This window comes from Sceloporus occidentalis, unplaced genomic scaffold (genome assembly GCF_023333645.1).
Source record: "Sceloporus occidentalis isolate IW3139 unplaced genomic scaffold, rSceOcc1.0.p SCAF_39, whole genome shotgun sequence".
Lineage (NCBI taxonomy): Eukaryota > Metazoa > Chordata > Lepidosauria > Squamata > Phrynosomatidae > Sceloporus > Sceloporus occidentalis.
Genome location: NW_028317019.1, coordinates 7253350 through 7267392, shown reverse-complemented (window position 1 = coordinate 7267392; position 14043 = coordinate 7253350). Strand labels below are relative to the sequence as shown.

The 14043-nt window shown below is 39.2% G+C and overlaps 1 long non-coding RNA gene across 1 annotated transcript in view; it reads left to right on the top strand.

The window, feature by feature from the left end:
- Window positions 1-14043, top strand: part of LOC149290501 (uncharacterized) — a 185101-nt gene that overhangs the window by 22374 nt on the left and 148684 nt on the right. The window lies entirely within an intron of this gene.

Below are 14043 nucleotides of genomic sequence, written 5' to 3'. Positions count from 1 at the left end.
GGGGTTCACTTTAAATTCCAAACTTTCCCCAATTCTAGCAGCGCATGCGTACATGTTGCTCTAGGGTTAGGGTTACGAGCATTAAAATAGAGTGCAGCTGTACTGCAGCTTCCACATCTGCATGGCATCTGATGCTCTAATTAAGAGCCTCGGTGCAAACTGCGCATGTTCCAGGACCCCGACTCATTATGCGACGCAGCTGACTCGGAGCTTTTAAATGGGCAACTTAAATTAGCAGCGTAGCAATTCTGGCGTACCGGTGCAGCTGCTTACAAACGGAGATGCGCAGTATATAGAAAAGAAGCAGGGAAAAGCAGCACCTTTTTAATGTCGCTTCTTCCCGCTTGGGGCGTGCGGGCGGCATGTTCATGGCGGCATTCAGGTAAGGGCTGTCTGAAGGCTATACCTTCATGACGTCATGAACACACCCCTTTTTGCCTGTCTGTAACCCGCCATAGCCTCCATCAAACCTATATCCCTTACACCCTGTGGCATAACCCAAGAATCTTAGCTTTAGCTTGCCCCTTTCTTCTTTGTGCCTTTGGAATATGTACCCAGGCATAACTCCCAAAAATCCTTAAATGTGTAAGGTTGGGTTGCTTGTGAGTAAAGCTTCAGCCCAATATTTAGTACTCATACCTGAGTCACACACACAGTAGTGAGTCTTTTACCTGGAGCATTCCCCCATGGCGTTCCACTATGCCATTTTCCCAAGGCAAAAAAGGGTTGGTAAGTCTATGCAGGATTCCTTTTCTTTTCAGCCACTGCTGAAAACAGCTTGACAAGTATTCTCCTCCTCGGTCTGATTGTAATTGTGCCACTTTGTGGCCAAATTGCCTTTCTACATAGGCAACCCAATTCTTAAATATTTGAAAAACTTCCCCTTTGTTTTTCATAACATAAGCCCAGCTATAACGACTGTAGTCATCTACAAAAGTAACAAAATATCTAGCTCCACCTAAACTGGCTTGTAATGGCCCTACCACATCAAAATGTACTAACTGAAATGGCCTTTCAATCACCCTGTTGCTTTTCCTCCTTATTGGCTGAATTTTGCTCTTTGACTGTTTGCATAGGGCACAGTCAAGAAATAACTTGCATTGTTTCACTTTGTTATCCTCATACAGAGACCTCATTTTCTCTATCACTTTGAAACTGGCATGGCCTAAACGCCTGTGCAGCAAATGAATGCATTTGTCATGTGGAGGGTTATTATCATATACTGCACCCACAGAACTCTGTTCACTGGGAGTCATATAATAAAGACCTTCCCTTTTAACCCCTCTAGCACAGAGTTCCCCTCCTTTCCTGACTTCACAACCTGTGCCAACAAAAGATATCTGATAGCCTTCTTCAGTCAGTCAGGCTACACTCAAAAAACTAAATTTTAGCTCTGCCACATAAAATACATTTTTCAGTGTTGTGGATAAACAGGGAACATAGCATTCTCCCATTCCCTCAACGGAAACCTTAAGACCATTTCCCAACTTAACATGATCCATACTTGCAGGCTCCAAAAACTCAAAAAGGTGCCTTTGGTTCGCAATGTGGCATGCGCAACCAGAATCCATCAACCAGTTCCCTTCTTCCTGGCTTGAACGAAATGCAGCCGAAACAATCTGTGACTTGACTCCCTGCTTTTTCTTCTTCTCTGCACCACCGTGTCTCTGCAAGGCTGGACAGAAGCGTTGAAGATGCTGCGTGGAACCACAGCGATAGCACTTCCTTACAGCAAATACGCCTTCTCCGCTGTTTGCCTCACCATTACGCTGAGGCTGAGCCAAAGAATTCTTGAAATGCTGCTTGGAAACTGCCCGCTCCACTCGGCGTTCCTTCCTTTTTGCTTCTTCCTCTAACAGACGACCGGTGAGGTAATGCATTGTCAAGTCTTGTTCTGGAAGAACCTCCAGACTTTGGGAAAAGTTGTCCCAGGAATCATCAAGGGAACTCAAAACAATAAACACTTTGTCACTTTCTTCAAAAAATCTGCCTCTCTCCGACAACTCAACAAAAAGCTGCTGCAAATGCTGCAAAACATCCCCTTCTGGCTCCAGATGTGCTCTGTAGAGCTTCCTAGACAAGGACATCTTGGAAGTAGCAGTAGTGCGAATATGGATTCCTCACAAAGCCTCCCAACACTCCTTTGCAGTGTGCAAGTGTCTTATATGGTTGAGCTGGCTCTCTTCTACTCCCAAAACAATCCAGGAGTGAGCCTTTTGGGCAGCTATCCTCTGACCTCTGCCAGGCTGTGCTGGGGGATTTTCTACAGCTCCCCATAAACCTTCTTTAACAAGAAAAAACTGCATCTTCACAGACCAAGTCAAATAATTATGGTCATTGAGCCTCTCAAGTGGTAGACCACCAATCACTGTACTGGCCATGGCTGCTGATCTTCAACACCTTTATCCAAAAAACAAATATCAGGTGCTCAGCAAGCCCTCTTGCTTCTTGTCTGCCCAACAAATGAAATAACTGCAGACTCTTCAGACTTCTAATTTTCTCCAAACTACAACACCTCCATGGTGGCGCTCTGGGCCCATAACCATTGTTGGGGTGTGAGTATTAAAGAAAAAAAATGACAGCAGAGGTTTGAGGAAATTTAACAAAACTTTACTTAATAGAAGTCTCAAAAACTGAAGCAAAACAATATGAATACAGCAGCATGCATACATTACCATGAGGGCAGCATGGAGAGCAGGATTCAATGAATGCTCCCAAGACCCAGTAGATCCACCAGGCAATTATACCTTTCTAATTAGTTAATACAATCACCTGGTCTACTTAGCTCATTACCATGGTCTACACCTGTCTGCTCATTAGATTCTCATCCAGTCACAACTTAGTACCTGGACAGCATTCGCAATCTGTGGGATGTTGGCTGAAGAAAGTTGGGGACCAGTAGTAATAGAAAGGGAGCAAGCTTCTTCGGATGTCTGGGACAGGGAGAGATTGTGTGTGAGAGAAGGATGGCAAAGAGGGGCTGGTTAATAGTGGGGGATAGATGGTGGGAATTGTAGGTGGGGGCCAGGTTTGGAAGAAGATGGAGTTTTAGGTTTTAGGGTTTCAATATATTCTTTGGTTTGAAGCGGGCAGTTCTGGCTTAAACACTGAATTCCTGACTATGTGTTTTCAATAAAGTTCTTTGCTATTTGAACACACTGGACTCTTTAATACACAAAAGTTGTGAATTTGCACAAAACTGACCCTTTCATCTCTCCTCAGTCCTCAGCTACATTTCCAGCCGTAAGAACAGCAGAGGCAAACACACATACATCTATCTCTATCTATCTGTCTGTCTATCTATCTATCTATGTGTGTATATACACAGAGAGACTATTTCCAAAGCAGAGCCTGCCTTTCCTGGACCCTCTTCAAAATCTCCTCAAAAGAAGGAAGGAAGGAAGGAAGGAAGGGGAGGCTACTGAACCCCTGATGCACTCCTTCCCTTCCCCCTGGCAACCTGGAAACTAGGCTTAGAGGCCCATAAGATCTGGATTTTCCTTGACAACAACTCTGCGAAGGAGGACCAGTAGAAAAACCCTCAGCCCCAGAAAGATTAACCCCATCCCGGTTCTGGGAAAATGCTGAAAAGGCCTTGGACCCCCTTGAAGGGATGTAGGTTAAAGGATGAGAAATAAGGAAGCAAGGAGGGAGGGAGGGAAAGTAGCAAGGTAAGAGAAGCATAAAGGGACTGCTGAAGTGGGGAAGGAAGCATCTGGGACCTGATCCAGAAATCCACTTCCCAGAACACATTATTGGAGCCTGCCATATGGGTAGATTACAACAATAAAATACATTGAGGTTACAATAAAATCCAAAAGAATAAATCCCTATGCCCACCCTCCGATCCCAGTACTAAAACTGGATTAAAAAATGATAGTATATAAACAGGAAAACAGGAAAAAAAATTGATTCAAATTGCAGAGGCTATAGGTGAAGTGTCCAGTGACTCTGTGAATAAGATCATACTGGATCATTTTGAATCTGTGAGTACCGAGGATGTGGACAAGCTCCTTGCAAGTGTGAGGAAGACAACTTGCCCTCTCAAGCCTTGCCCTTCATGGCTGGCCATCCAAGGAGGAGATGCACTTAGGACTCACCTGAGATATATCTTAAATGCATCTCTTAGGGAAGGCTATTTTCTATCTTGCTTAAAAGAAGCGGTGGTACGGCCGCTTCTGAAAAGCCCCTCCCTAGATCACTTGGACATTAGCAATTACAGACCAGTCTCCCATCTTCCATTTGTAAACAAGGTGATTAAGAGGACAGTTGCTCTTCAACTCCAAGCAGTCTTGGAAGAATCAGATTATCTAGACCCATTTCAAACTGGCTTCAGGATGGGATACGGAGTCAAGATTGCTAGGCTCACCTTAGATCAACTCCACTTGAGTATTGATAGAGGAAGTGCGACCCTGTTGATGGTTTTGGACCTCTCAGTGGCTTTTGATCCTATTGACCATGGCATCCTTCTGGAACGCCTGAGGGAACTGGAGATCAGGGGCAATGCATTGCTATGGTTCCAGTCCTATTTCTCAAACAGATTCCAGATGGAGATGCTTGGGGTCAGTTGCTATCTAAGAGGGAGCTTAAATCCAGCATTCCCCAGGGCACCATCCTATCCCCAATGCTATTCAACATCCACATGAAACCACCAAGGGAGTTCATTGTGGGGCGGGGTGCTATCAGTATATCCTTTTGTTGCTGCTACGGACTGCAAGTGAGAGGCAATTAAAGGTAACTTTGTAAAGCTACTTTAGAAGCCATTGGAGACTGTAAGAGAATTGGGACAGAAACATAGCCTTTAAGCTACTTTAAGCTACTCAAGCTGCTTGTGAAGCTGCTTTTTGCCTACTCTATTTCTTTTTTTATTTTTTTTCTCTCCCTTAACTGCTTCATAATATTTTTGTTGTTATTTCATTTGTATTGGACTTGAGAGGAAGTGTGAAGAAGAGGGAGATAAGTGGAACTACAAACTGTAAGAGTAATTACAAATCAATTATAAATAATAATGGCTTCAGCTGCGAAAAAAGCTGCAGCTGCTGCAGCAGCACAGATTCAGCAGCAACAAAGAAGAGGATCAACTGAACTCAATCCACTTTTGGAGGAAATAAGGAAAATAGATGATAAAATGGAAAATATCAAGCTAATCTCCAGCAAGAGAGTAAGAGTGGATTTGAAACAAGACTTTAAAATGCAAATTAAAAAGATCTCTCAATCAGTTGATGATATGATGAAAGATGCAAATCAAGCTAAATCAAAAATTAAAAAGTCAGAAGAGAAAACTAAAGAGATAGAAGAAACAACGGAGAAAATGACAACGCAACACGAGAGGGAATTGGACCAAAAAGGCTTTAGAGGATTTAAAAATAAGAGAAAATTGTCTGAAGGTTCACGGGATAAAGGAGTTGAAAAATGACAATCTACATGATTATGTGGTCACAGTGCTAGCAGAATATACGGAAATACCAAAATTGGAATATTCATGGGAAATTAACAAGGCATTCAGAGTGAATTCTGCTATGGCAACAGAGAAAAACACTGCAAGAGACGCGGTGACTTACATAGGCCTGTTACAGACTGCCAAAATCAAGCTGCTTCGGGTCTCTTTGGAGGTATGCTGTTTAAATGATGCATGCATCCTAAGAATCTGGAAGCTGCACCAAAGCTGCCCTCCAGTGCATAGGAATGGAGTGTGGCTTTGGTGCGACCTCCAGACTCTTAGGACCCATGCATCATTTAAATAGCATACCTCCAAAGAGACCCGAAGCAGCTTGATTTTGGCAGTCTGTAACAGGCCTTAGTGAGGATAAAAGCTAGAGATGATGTGCTTTTCCAAAGCTACCATAAAGAATGGAACATTGAAGGAAATCAAATAAAAATTTACAAAGACATACCCAAGCGAATCTTACGGAAACGGGAAGACTACAAATATTTGACTGTACAACTAAGTAAGAATTTTTTTTTACAAATGGGAAAAACTAGAGGGCATTTCAGTTAACTACAAACAGAAATGGTATAGACTCAAAACAATACAGAAAGCAAAAGAATTCTGGAAAAAATTTGGTCAAGAAATTCAAAATACATTTGTAAGACGTAATCAAACAAATCAACAAAGGGAAGATATTCAAAGTATAATTCAAACTAGAAGTCCGAAAAGGAAGGAAGAAACTCTGAGAAGAGAGAATGAGTCGAGGAGTGAAGAACAAGGTGAAACTCAGGAGGAGAGTCAAAGCAGTAAAGGAGATTTAGTTGGTGAAACTAGTGAAGAAACAACCCCTAAACAAGACATATCTGAAGAAGGAAAGGAGGAGGTGGGTGAAGAGAGATGGGAGGAAATAGAAGACGGGGAAGAAGAAAATACCAAAGAGTAAGGTAACTAATAAGACTTCCCCCCTCTCCCCCTCCTCTTTTCATATCTCAATTTGTAGTTTATAAACTTTAAATATTGGAGAAAATGTCTCAAAAAATATAAATATTGTTTCTTGGAATGTAAATGGAATGAATAGTCCAATGAAAAGAAAGATGATTTTTCACTACTTGAGTAAAACAAAAGCAAATCTTGTATGTCTGCAAGAGACGCATATTAAACTTAAAGATGTTAAATATCTTAAAAATAATAAATTAGGAAATGAATATTTATCTGCAACAACAAAAGCAAAAAGAGGAGTAGTCATATATGTTAATCAGAGAATCAAAAGCAGGAAGATTTTTAGTGACTCAGATGGTCACTATGTGGCTGTTGAAGTAATAAACCAGGAGGGAAAAAATTTAATAGTGGGAGTATATGCACCCCAAAATAACAAAAGCAAATCCTTCAGACAGCTTCTAGAAGAAATCCAAGAAGCAGCATATGAAAACATTATTATGCTTGGAGACTTCAATGGGGTAATAGACCCCAGAATAGACAAAAGCAATATAAAGCAAACTTTAGACCTTCAAGGTAAACTTCCTAAAACCTTCTTCTTATTAATAGAAGAATTGGATCTACAAGATATATGGAGACTTAAAAGCCAAATGAAAAGGACTTTAACTTTTTCTCAAATCGTCATAACTCATATTCAAGAACTGATATGTGTTTCATGACAAAAAAGCTATGTAAAATGGTGCACAAAGCAAAAATCCACCCTAAATTAATATCAGACCAGAATCCGTTGGTGATAAATATGAAGGGTTCTAAAAGTGAATTCATTTGGAGGCTCCAAGATTATCTGTTACAGAACAACTTAATTGTAGAAGAAGCGCGAAAGACCCTTAAGTATTATTTCAAAGAAAATGATAATATAGAGACAAAAGAAACCATGATGTGGGCAGCCTCAAAAGCAGTAATGAGAGGTTTCTTTATACAGAAAAAAGCAGAAATAAAAAGACAAAACGAGAAGAAAACCCAAGAAATAACTCAAGAAATTAAGAAAAAAGAACTGGAATTGCAAACAAGACAAACGGATAAAAAGCTGCAATTAGAAATAAAAAGCCTCAAACAGCAAATCCGGCAAAAGAGGATTAAAGCGCTAGAACAAAAAATGAAAACTGCAAAAGTTATTTAAACCTTCCAACATGCAAATGAAGCTGGAAAATGGTTGGACTTCAAACTGAAGAAGAAGAAAGAAATGTTGGTGATAAATAAACTAAAAAAGGGTAAAGACTACATCACAGACCAAAAAGAGATTAAAAAAACGATCATGGAATATTAGGGAGACCTATATAGGAGTAAAAATAAGAATGTAAAAGATATAAAAGAATATTTAGACAACACCACTATTGCACCTTTTACACCCCAACAGAGAGAATTGTTGGATCAACCTATTACAATTCAAGAAACCAAAGAAGCCACAAAATCATTCAAATCGGGGAAAGCACCGGATGGGTTATCTGCCCAATATTACAAAGAATTTGTAGACATCTTAGCTGAACCTCTGCAACGAATAATGAATAAGATCAAGACTGGAGAACTACCCCACACTTGGGATGAAGCGACCATCACTCTGATTCCAAAAGAGGGATGAGACCACACAACTCCAGCCAACTTTAGACCAATCTCTCTTCTAAACGTGGACTATAAGATCTTTGCCTCTATATTAGCCAAGCGGCTAAGGAAGTGTCTGGATGAATGGATACACGCGGACCAAAGGGCAGTTAAAAGATATTAGATATGTGGTAAACATCTTAGAACATTATGAGGTCCACAATGAGAAAAAACTTGCTCTAGTTTTCTTGGACATAGAGAAGGCTTTCGATAATGTTCAGTAGCCATTGATAAAACAGACATTGGAAAAGCTGGAAATTTTTGGAATGGACTATGGCGATATATTGTAAACAACATGCAAAAATTATTGTGAATAGTGAAAGAACAGACCCCACTGAGATACAAAAGGGAACTAGACAAGGTTGCCCCCTTTCACCCCTCTTGTTTATTATGGTTTTTGAATTGTTATTGCATAATATAAGAAAGGAGGTTAATATAAGAGGAGTTAAAGTAAAAGGTAGCGAATTTAAACTGCATGCATTTGCAGATGACCTATTAGTATCATTGAGCAACCCATTAGAAGATATATCAGTTCTACAAAAGGAACTAGAGAGATTTGGGAAGACATCAGGTCTAAAAATGAATAAGGAAAAACAGTAATTGTAACAAAAAACATGAAAGAGGGAGAAGAAATGGAATTGAAAAAGATTTCTGGTCTCCAAATAAATAAAAAGGTGAAGTATTTGGGTATAGAACTGTCAAAAAAAAAAAAGAATACAGATTTATTCAGATTTAATTATAACAAAACTTGGACAAATATTAAAAAGGAAATGAAAAGTTGGACGAACATCAAACTATCGCTATTGGGAAGGATAGCGGCAGTTAAAATGACAATCCTCCCTAAATTATTATTTCTTTTCCAGTGTATCCCAATTTTCCAAAACAATTCGGTTTTCTCTAAATGGCAGAAAGATCTAAATTCTTTTGTGTGGGAAGGGAAGAAACCACGCATAAGATTAAAATATATGCAGGACTCGGTAGACAGAGGAGGTTTTGCACTTCCAAATCTAAATCTGTACTATGAGGCCAGTGGAATGATCTGGCTAAAAGATTGGCTAGAGGTGAAAAACAACCCCTTGTTAAAATTAGAAGGTTCAAACTTAAGATTTGGGTGGCATGCTTTCTTGTGTTACGATAAAGTTAAAGCAAATAAGGATTTTAGAAACCATCTTATTAGAAAAGCCATTTATAGAATCTGGATGAAATACAAGAAGCTGATTTGTAATAAAATTGCAATATGGTGTTCTCCCCATGAGGCACTCTTAAAAACAGATCCATTAAGAAATGAAAACTGGCTGAAATATACAGATCTGTTGAAACCTCTAAAGCAAGCAACATGGGAAATGAAATCGCTAGATGAACTAAAGAAAGAGGGGAAGATAAACAACTGGTTTATGTATTTTCAACTAAATGAACAGTTTTTAAAAAGACCTTAAAAACAGGGGGTAACAAATAAAAAATCAGATTTGGAGGAAATGATCTGGGCAAAAAAAGGAGCAACAATATCAGCGTTATATAGGTGCCTTTTGAAATACTATACTGAAAGCGAATTAGTGAAAACAGATATGATTGCATGGGCACAAGATATTGGGAGACCATTGAACCTGGAGCAATGGGAAAGATCTTGGACTAAAAGAATGAAATATACCCTGTGCCAAGATATAAAAGAAAATTGTTATGAATTGTATTATAGACGGTACCTCGCACCTGTGAAATTGTGTAAAATTTATGGAAAACATGATAGCAAATGCTGGAAGTGTGGGAAAAAGAGAGGGACACTATTTCACTTTTGGTGGGGGTGTCAAAAAGCAAAAAGAGTCTGGAGAACCATTCGTAAAACAATTAACAAAATATTAAATATAAACTTAGAGAATAAACCTGAAATTTATTTGTTAAATATGCTTAATGATGAATTGGAAAAGAAATATGGTTGTGTGTTATTCTATATGATACTATGTGTTGCAAGAATGGTATATGCAAAAGCTTGGAAAAGTAAAATTGTTCCAAAAGCGGAAGAAAGGATATTGAAAATGCAGGAAATAATAGAGTTAGATAAACTGTCAAGAAAATTGAGAAATGAAAAAATGGCTAATTTTTTGGATAAGTGGAAACAGATATTTGAATATATAGAAAACAATTTGGGAAAGCAGGCAACTAGCATATTAAAAGACTGGTAAAGAAATAAAAATGAAAGAAACGAATAGTTGTATGGTAGAAGATTCGATAAGTCATAGATGTAAAGATAATAAGATAAATGGTACAGACAAAAAAGGAGGAGTATGATTTAATTTTAACATCGGTCAACCTATTATTTTGCTTTTCAGATATTAAAGAGCCTTACAGTGGCTAGGCGAAACTCAAAAGGAAAATTGGATCCCCCTGCTCAGCAAAATGAGATTTAAATAAAAACTGACGATATCTTGATATAAAAAACCAAAACTAAGAACAGGGGAAATACATTTGAGGACTTAACAATTTCCTAAGAATGAGATAGTAAACAGGTCGGACTGTGATAGCAGGAAGTTTTTATGTTTTATTAACGCTACATGCATATGCATTGGTATGTAATGCTTCTGATATATGTGGTTATATGTTTTATTGTGTATTTGTTTGTGTAATGTTTGTGGTTTTAAAATCAATAAAACTTATTTTAAAAAAAGGGGGAAAAAGAATAGACCTTACTGTTAGGAAGTTCCTCCTAAGTTGAGCTGGAATCTCTTTTCCTATAGCTTACTTCCATTGCTCTGGGTCCTAGTCTCTGTAGAAGCAGAAAACAAGCTTGCTCCCTCCCCAATATGACATCCCTTCAAATATTTAAACAGGGCTATCATATCACCTCTTAACCTTCTTTTCTCCAGGCTAAACATCCCCAGCTCTCTAAGTCATTCCTCATAGGGCATGGTTTCCAGACCCTTCACCATTTTAGTTGCCCTCCTTTGGACACGCTCCAGTTTCTCCACATCCTTTTATAATAATAATAACTTTATTACGGCCATTTGGCCAGCACAATTACAAAATTCCAATTTAAAACACAACATAGGTTCATAGGCAGATTGGAGAATATAAACAAATGACAGTCTATAAAAAGTAAGGATAAAAAGCAAGGATAGGACTGCACGATCAGGCAAACACACAACAATGAGTAGGCTGCTATTGTGAGACTTGGGATTGTTCTGACCAATAATCCACAACAAACTTCAAATAAATTAGAAAGTTTATTGAAAAAGATAAGGTAGAAACATTCCTGGTCACGTTATTGAAGAATCTGAGCACACAAAGGGGAAGCCTTAATTTAAAATGACTTGTGCCCCCCCTTTTTTCCTCTCCCTCTCAGATGTCCTCCCCAAATCACCCCCCCTCTCAGCGGAGGCTTGGATCCCTACATCAAAGCAACCCAATGCGAGCATCATTTGGTCTCCGGACATCCTCTGTCTTGGGAAAGCTATTGATGCTTAATTGATGACTTGCATCTGTGGAACCTCTCTCAGTTGTAAATCTTTCTCAGGGTGTGAAAGGTTCTTTGTCCTGTTAGCCTATGTTTTGCTTACGTGACACATTCGATTACAAATCATGGCCGCAGATGGGCATTTCCCACAATGCTTATTCAATTGAGTCCTACGGATACATACTTATATTTAATCCCTATATATATTGCTAGGACACTAGCATATATATATATGTGTGTGTGTGTGTGTGTGTGTGTGTGTGTGTGGGCATATATATATATATATATATATATATATATAGTTCATTACTAAATATGATCAACAGCTTTAACTAGTCTGCCTTCAAACATTCCAAAACGTCATACAACAAGGTGAAGGTTGTATGTACCTATCATCAATGTGCATGTTACTAATTACTAACTTAGATGACTTAATCTAAACTCTTTATATCATCATAACAGAACCCCAAATGAATAAATGAATGAAGGGGGATGACTTAATCTAAACTCTTTATATCATCATGACAGAACCCCGAATGAATAAATGAATGAAGGGCTTCTGACAGCTATCACCTCGCAAACAACTCTATCATATTATGTAATAGAGCACGACATTGATGACATATTAGTTCAAAATCACAATCATATCCCCTATCCAAGTAAGAGTTAAACTACAAAGTGCCATTAATCAGATGCAACTGATTGGGGTAACTTCATTAGACTTTAGTCCCCAACTAGATTAGTTTGATCCTTTTTGAATTGTGGGGCCCAGAACTGGACACATTATTCTAGGTGGGGCCTGAACAAAGCAGAATAGAGTGGCACTATTACTTCTCTTGTTTTAGACACTATACTTCTATTGATGCATCCTAAAATCACATTGGCCTTTTTCGTTGCCGAAAAGTACTGTTGACTCATGTTTAACTTGTGGTCTACTTGGAATCCTAGATCCCTTTCACACGTAGTTTCATTCAGCCAGCTGTCCCCCATCCTATATCTGTGCATTTAATTTTACCACCCTAAGTGCAGTACCTTACATTTCTCCGTGTTGAAGATTATTTTAATAATAATAATACAATTTATTTATATTTTCCTGCCTCTCCCAGATGGATTTTGTTAGCTTTGGACCAGCTTTGTAGTCTATTCAGGTCATTTTGAATTTTGATCCTGTCCTCTGGGGTATTAGCTACTGCTCCTAATTTGGTGTCATCTTCTAATAGGATAACTATCCAAGTCCTTGGTAAAGATGTTGACTAGCACTGGGCCCAGGAGAGAACCCCACTGGACACCCCACTGGTCACTTCTCTCCAGGATGAAAAGGAGCCTTTGTTGAGCAACCTTTCGGTTCGGCCGGTCAACCAATTAGAAATCTATGTTACAATTACCTTGTCTAGCCTGTTTCATGTTTTTGTTTTATATACTCTTTAATTTGGTTAACTGCTATTAAGGGGCATAGCTATGAGATTCTATGATATCAAACCTTTTAATAAATGAACAGGTAACGCAATCCTATATATTCATATCATCAGACATAAATCCAGAGAATGTTAGTCTTTTGGATGCCAGAAGGTCCCTCTCATTCTTCAGAGCAAGAAGCAACACTTCAGCTGCCTTCTAGAAGATAAAGCAAAAAGGCTTCCAAAAGAACTGAAGCCTTGGGCAAGTCACACTCTCTCAGCCTCAGAGGATGGCCATGGGAAACCCACTCTGAAGGAACCTGCCAAGAAAACCCCTTCAGAGACTCCCATAAGGTCACCATAAGACCTGGAAACAACTGGAAGGCAGACCCCAAGAACAACATTGGAAATAGGTGCAAGCCATGCTTTGGGAAAGTGCAATGACTGGGCTCCAGTCAATGGAGGTCTTCTTCAGGCAGAAAAGGGAGGTTTATGCAAATGCAGAATGACATCACTGCTACAGAAGGCTCTCTTGACCAATCAGAGAGCAAGATGAAGGTCCTTCTGGAAGCTTCCATGAGAAGGAGATATAAGGCCTGAGAGACCAAGAGACAGTTGGGGGAATTGTGTCGGTTGGAGATAGAGAGAGAGAGAGTTAAAGAGCGGATCTTGGAAGTTAGTCTCAGAATTGGATGCTTAGGTTTATTTATTTGTTTTAATCCCTTGTATGAATTGTTATATACTTACAAATATTGTACCTGCAAGATTCTTAATACCTTGTGTGACTTATATTTCAGGTATATTTGATTATTTATAACTGCCCTGGCCCAGTGCTAGGGAATCCTGGGAACTGGAGTTTATTGTGGCACCAGAGCTCTCTGACAGAGAAGGCTCAATGTTTCACAAAACTACATTTCCCAGAATTCCCTAGCACTGAGCCAGGGCAGTTAAAGCGGTCTCAGATTGGATTATTGCTGCAGTGTGTTTTGGACTTAGGTGGCCCTTGGCAAGCCACACTCTCTCAGCCTCAGAAGATGGCAATGGCAACCCCTCTCTGAAGAAACCTGCCAAAGAAACACCATGATAAGGTTGCTTTAGGGTTGCCATAAGTTGGAAACAACTTGAAGACACACATGAAGAGCAGAAAAATGTGCTATTTCTCAGGTTGCACATGGGAA